Below are 6,747 nucleotides of genomic sequence, written 5' to 3' on the forward strand. Positions count from 1 at the left end.
TGCATTTGCATGGCACTCAGCAACTTCATTTAAATACGAAAACCTCTGCTAGGCACAAGGGGACAGGGGTGATAGGGGAACACAGACACACAGCATTTTTGACCATTTTTGGCAGTGTTTGACTCTGACTAAAACCTCTTGCCGAAAGCCCTCAATCTCCATGCGCACCGCAGAACAAGGTGTCAATAGCTGACGAAAATCCCATTTTTCGTCCTTTGAGTGTTCTTTTTACATTCAAAAAATATCTGCCAAAATAATCTTGCACACATAACATATTTCAGAGTTTTGTTCTTTCTTATTCCAGTAAACAACTCAAGATATATTTTTTTTCAAAGCACTGACTTGGCTTTTAGGCACCATCACAACCAGATTATTAAAGGATGCTTTTTCTTTATCCAAACCCTACAGAAATACAAGACACATAAAGACATTTGATATCTTAAATAAAGAACATATTTAAGAGAACATTTCTAAAAGGTTATGCAGCACAGGGGCTGAATAGACATTAAAAGACTCCAGCTGTCCAGACCTGCTGTATGTGTTTGGAGAAAAGCAACCAGGTTTAATGGCTTGTCTGGCATTTTCAAGTGTAGCAAAGGGCAGAAAAGTAAAAAAAAAAAAAAAAAAAAGTGAAAAAGAAACTCTTTTTCTTTTGCGTGTGCCACAGTGGTTGTTTATATCCTGTCTTAGGGATTTTTACATTTCCTCAGGAACTTGAACAACAAACAGATCATTTTCCTGTATGTATTTAAGTCTTTATACTTCACTTAGGTTGAACACATCTTGCGTATAACAATATCAGAATTGTCATCAAAAGTTTCTTCTTCATTCATTTCAGTTATAATCATATATATTGAGAAACATCTGGAACATCTGGAAGATTATTTTCAGCCCATCGAATATCAAATCTCCAGTTTAGGTTTTAAAATTAAAGTTGATTGAAAAAAAATATATATATATATATATATATATATATATATATATAATGGATTGAAAACAGTGCAATATTATGATGAAATATTGGGAAAAAATAGCTAACCAGGTCTGTTGATCAAATTGTGTTAGCAAGCCAGACAATTGACAGAAAGAATCATATTTCTTACTTTGTGTACTTTATACAAACAGTGTAAACAGTGGACAAACAGTGTATGCAAACAGTGTAAACAGTACAGTACAATTAAAGGAGAAGTATTTTAGTGTCAGTGTCAGACCACGCAACTCTTATTCTACCAGCCATAGCCTCAAATATCTGAATTGATGTGGTTTAATAAAATGACCAATCAAAGTTTAAGAATGTTCTATCTATTGGTATCTAACCTTTTCAACAATAAGCATTCACCTTCACTGGCAATTAGCTGGACAATTCGAAATACAATTTTAAAAAAAGCTGCAACTTCAGATCCAAGCACACAAAAGCAAAATATAAATCTGCTGTCCTTTAAAACCTACCAAACTTAAATCCAAGCAAAACTCTTAGCAGTACATTTGTGCATTGTGGTAAAATGTTTGCTGTGACCATTGATGACCTCTGTAAACTTAAGTTAATATCCTTAAACAGAAGACTAACCTTTAGATACTCAAACATAGCAGGCAAATAAAAATTGTGCCCAGATTATTTAGATTTTAAAGAAGATTGTAAAGGTGAGGGCTTGGAGCCATGGCTTTGATTAGGAAGAATAATTTTGTTCAGGAGGATTTTACTAACAAGGACCACGCCACAAAGATATAAATTTAGAGATTTATTGATGAAAGGATGAGAGATGAAAGGGGTGAGGGATGAAGGATGTAGAGATGAGGGATGGAGGGATGAAAGGATAAGGGTTGAAGGGATGAATGATCTTGATTTAATTATCTGGAAAGAATGATGGAGGACTTGGGAGGTGAAGACTCTGCGTGGGGGTTTGGTCTTCGGGAAACGGACTTTCGTATTTTCCCGAGCCCGCACAGGATCCCCCAGACAAAACTTGTAGCACAAATAAACCAAACATGGTTATTACTGAAGGAGAATGAAATTAAAGAGATAAAGGGATACCTCTCCTTGGGCTGCCACCTTATCGTGGTGGAGGGGTTTGAGTGTCCCAATGATCCTAGGAGCTATGCTGTCTGGGGCTCTATGCCCCTGGTAGGGTCACCCAAGGCAGACAGGTCCTAGGTGAGGAACCAGACAAAGTGCAGCCCGAAGACCCCTATGATGAATACAAACTTTGGACTGCGTTTTCCCTCGCCCGGACGCGGGTCACCGGGGCCCCACTCTGGAGCCAGGCCTGGAGGTGGGGCACGATGGCGAGCGCCGTGTGGCCGGGCTTTTACCCACGGAGCCCGGCCGGGCTCAGCCCGAAGAGGAGACGTGGGTCCCCCTTCCGATGGGCTCACCACCTGTCCGAGGGGCCAAAGGGGTCGGGTGCATTGTGGGCGGCAGCCAAGGGAGGGGACCTTGGCGGTCTGATCCTCGGCTGCAGAAGCTGGCTCTTGGGACGTGGAACGTCACCTCTCTGGTGGGGAAGGAGCCGGAGCTAGTGTGCGAGGCTCAGAGGTTCCGGCTAGAAATAGTCGGCCTCACCTCGACGCATGGCTCTGGTTCTGGAACCAGTCTCCTTGAGAGGGGCTGGACGTACTTCCACTCTGGAGTTGCCCACGGTGAGAGGCGCCGGGCTGGAGTGGCATACTTGTTGCCCCCCATTTGGGCGCCTGTACGTTGGGGTTCACCCCGGTGAACGAGAGGGTAGCCTCCCTCCGCCTACGGGTGGGGGGACAGGTTCTGACTGTTGTTTGTGCTTACGGGCCGAATGGCAGTTCAGATTACCCACCCTTCTTGGAGTCCTTAGAGGGGGTACTGGAGAGTGCCCCTCCTGGGGACTCCCTTGTTCTACTGGGAGACTTCAACGCTCACGTGGGCAATGACAGTGAGACCTAGAGAGGTGTGGTTGGGAGGAACGGCCCCCCCGATCTGAACCCAAGCGGTGTTCTGTTGTTGGACTTCTGTGCTCGTCACGGATTGTCCATCACGAACACCATGTTCAGGCATAAGGGCGTCCATATGTGCACTTGGCACCAGGACGCCCTAGGCCGCAGTTCGATGATTGAATTTGTCATCGGATTTGCGGCCGTATGTCTTGGACACTCGGGTGAAGAGAGGTGCGGAGCTGTCCACTGACCACTACCTGGTGGTGAGTTGGCTCCGGTGGTGGGGGAGGAAGCCGGTCAGACCTGGCAGGCCCAGACGTGTAGTGATGGTCTGCTGGGAACGTCTGGCGGAGTCCCCTGTGAGACGGAGCTTCAACTCTCATCTCCGGCAGAACTTCGAACACGTTCCGGGGGAAGTGGGGGACATTGAGTCTGAGTGGACCATGTTCCGTACCTCCATTGCCGAGGCGGCCTATCGGAGCTGCGGCCGCAAGGTTGTTGGTGCCTGTCGCGGCGGCAACCCTCGAACCCGTTGGTGGACACCTTCGGTGAGGGATGCTGTCAAGCTGAAGAAGGAGTCCTACCGGGCCTTTTTGGCCTGTGGGACTCCAGAAGCAGCTGATGGGTACCGGCGGGCGAAACGGCATGCGGCTCGGGTTGTCGCTGAGGCAAAAACTCGGGCGTGGGAGGAGTTTGGAGAGGCCATGGAGACAGACTTCCGTACGGCTTCGAGGCGATTCTGGTCCACCATCCGGCGTCTCAGGAGGGGGAAGCAGTGCAGCACCAACACTGTTTATAGTGGGGATGGTGCGCTGCTGACCTCAACTCGGGACGTTGTGGGCCGGTGGGCGGAATACTTCGAAGACCTCCTCAATCCCACCAACATGCCTTCTGTTGAGGAAGCTGAGCATGGGGACTCTGGCCTTGGCTCTCCAATCTCTGGGGACGAGGTCGCCGAGGTGGTCAAAAAGCTCCTCGGTGGCACGGCCCCGGGGGTGGATGAGATCCGCCCGGAGTTCCTTAAGGCTCTGGATGTTGCAGGGTTGTGTTGGCTAACGCAACTCTGCAATATCGCATGGACATCGGGGGCAGTTCCCCTGGACTGGCAGACTGGGGTGGTGGTCCCCCTGTTTAAAAAGGGGGACCGGAGGGTGTGCTCCAATTACAGGGGGATCACACTCTTAAGCCTCCCTGGTAAGGTCTATTCAGGGGTCCTGGAGAGGAGGGTCCGTCGGATAGTCGAACCTCGGATTCAGGAAGAGCAGTGTGGTTTTCGTCCTGGTCGTGGAACACTGGACCAGCTCTACACCCTCAGCGGGGTCCTGGAGGGTGCATGGGAGTTCGCCCAACCAGTCTACATGTGTTTTGTGGACTTGGAGAAGGCGTTCGACCGTGTCCCTCGGGGGGCCCTGTGGGGGGTACTCCGGGAGTATGGGGTACCGGGCCCTTTGATGCGGGCTGTCAGGTCCCTGTATGACCGGTGTCAGAGTCTGGTCCGCATTGCCGGCAGTAAGTCGGGCTCGTTTCCGGTGAGAGTTGGACTCCGCCAAGGCTGCCCTTTGTCACCGATTCTGTTCATTACTTTTATGGACAGAATTTCTAGGTGCAGCCGAGGTGTTGAGGGGATCCGTTTTGGTGGCCTTAGGATCGCATCTCTGCTTTTTGCGGATGATGTGGTCCTGTTGGCTTCATCGGAACGGGATCTGCAGCTCTCACTGGAGCGGTTCGCAGCCGAGTGTGAAGCGGCCGGGATGAGGCTCAGTGCCTCCAAATCCGAGGCCATGGTCTTGAGCCGGAAAAGGGTAGAGTGCCTTCTCCGGGTCAGGGGGGTCGTCCTGCCTCAAGTGGAGGAGTTTAAGTATCTGGGGATCTTGTTCACGAATGAGGGAAGAAGGGAGCGGGAGATCGACAGGCGGATTGGGGCAGCGTCTACTGTGAGGCGGGCACTGTACCGGTCCGTCGTGGTGAAGAGAGAGCTGAGCCAAAAAGCGAAGCTCTCGATTTACCGGTCGATCTACGTTCCCACCCTCATCTATGGTCATGAGCTTTGGGTCATGACCGAAAGAACGAGATCACGGGTACAAGCGGCCGAAATGGGTTTCCTCCGCAAGGTGGCTGGGCTCTCCCTTAGAGATAGGGTGAGAAGCTCGGTCATCCGGGAGGGACTCAGAGTAGAGCCGCTGCTCCTCCACGTCGAGAGGAGCCAGTTGAGGTGGCTCGGGCATCTGGTAAGGATGCCTCCTGGACGCCTCCCTGGTGAGGTGTTCCGGGCACGTCCCACCGGGAGGAGGCCTCGGGGAAGACCCAGGACACGCTGGAGGGATTACGTCTCTCGGCTGGCCTGGGAACGCCTTGGGATTCCCCCAGAGGAGCTGGAAGAAGTGGCTGGGGAGAGGGAAGTCTGGGCCTCCCTTCTGAAGCTGCTGCCCCCGCGACCCGACCCCGGATAAGCGGAAGAAAATGGATGGATGGATGGATGGATGGATGGATGGATGAGATAAAGGGTAAGGGGGGGATGGGGTTGACGAAACGTAACAGACTGAGATGAGTGGGTGAGCAGGGCATAAGTAGGCTGTTTGGAAAATTAGAGGTGTGGTTTGGGCATGGCCCAGCTCCCGAACTTAAGTTAACACATTAATTTTACGCCACAAAGATATACATTTAAATATTTATTGATGAAGGGATGACAGATGAAGGGAAGAGGAATGAGGGATGAAGGTATGAGGGGTAGAGGATGAAGGATGTAGGGATGGGGGATGTAGAGATGAGGGATGGAGGGATGAAGAATGAAGGGATGAGGGTTGAAGGGATGAATGATCTTGATTTGGTTATCTGGGGAGAAATATGGATGGATTGGGAGGTGAAGACTCTGCGTGGGGGTTTGGTCTTTGAGAAACGGATCTTCTTATTTTCCCGAACCCGCATAGGACCCCAAAAGAATCTGATTTAAATAGAACAGATGAGAGAACGAGCTTGTCATGAATCACTGAGATTATTGTGGATGCATGATCAGTACACCGGGGATAACCAGCAACTTAAAACTTGAATCGTCTCTTTGGAGATGAGGGTATAGGGGGATGAAGGTATGAGACGAAGGGATGCTGAAGAGGCGGCTCCTATCTGAAAGAGAATAGGTGGAATAAAGTTCGAGATGCTTGAACTTAACAGGATTAGACTGAGATGGCTGGATTTTAGGATTCTGAGAAGAAGTGTGGACCTCGAGGTGAAATGCTTGCTGAAACTCTGGTCTGAAAATAAAGACTGGCTCATAGGGGTGGAGGATGGAGTTAGGATGGAATCCGACTATGATAGGAGTCAGAAGAAACTTAACTTGTTGTCTGAGCTCCTGAAAGAGATTCCTTTCTCATGTAGAGAGCGTTGAAGGCGAGTGACGATCCGGGACTGGAAGCCTTGATGAGTTGAGACGCCTGCGGTGGAGCGCTGGAATGTGGATGTGTTGGTGTTGTTTGGCTGAGTGACTCCGGAAGAACAAGCCTGTTGTTTGATGCCTCTTGGCAGTCTACGGCCGTGAGAAAGGAATGTTGGAGGTGAAGGATGAACCTCGGACGGATGTTGAAATGACGCTAATGACGTGCGAGGCAGCTCAAATATCGAAGATGACAGAGCGCAGGCGTTTGTGACTTGGAGCTTGTCTAATTACTGGAAGAGGAGAATGTTTAACAGCAGATGAAGTATTGAAGATCATTGTCTGAATCAGAAGGGTAAAGCTGAATAGCCACGTCAAATTCCATGGTGAGCTGAATTTAAAGATTTGTAATTGTAGCAAGAGTCACGGGTCTGACGGTAGACAAAACATAACAGACTGAGATGAGTGGGTGAGCA

This window comes from Poecilia reticulata, chromosome 16, assembly GCF_904066995.2.
Source record: "Poecilia reticulata chromosome 16, P_reticulata-male-v2, whole genome shotgun sequence".
Taxonomy (NCBI): domain Eukaryota; kingdom Metazoa; phylum Chordata; class Actinopteri; order Cyprinodontiformes; family Poeciliidae; genus Poecilia; species Poecilia reticulata.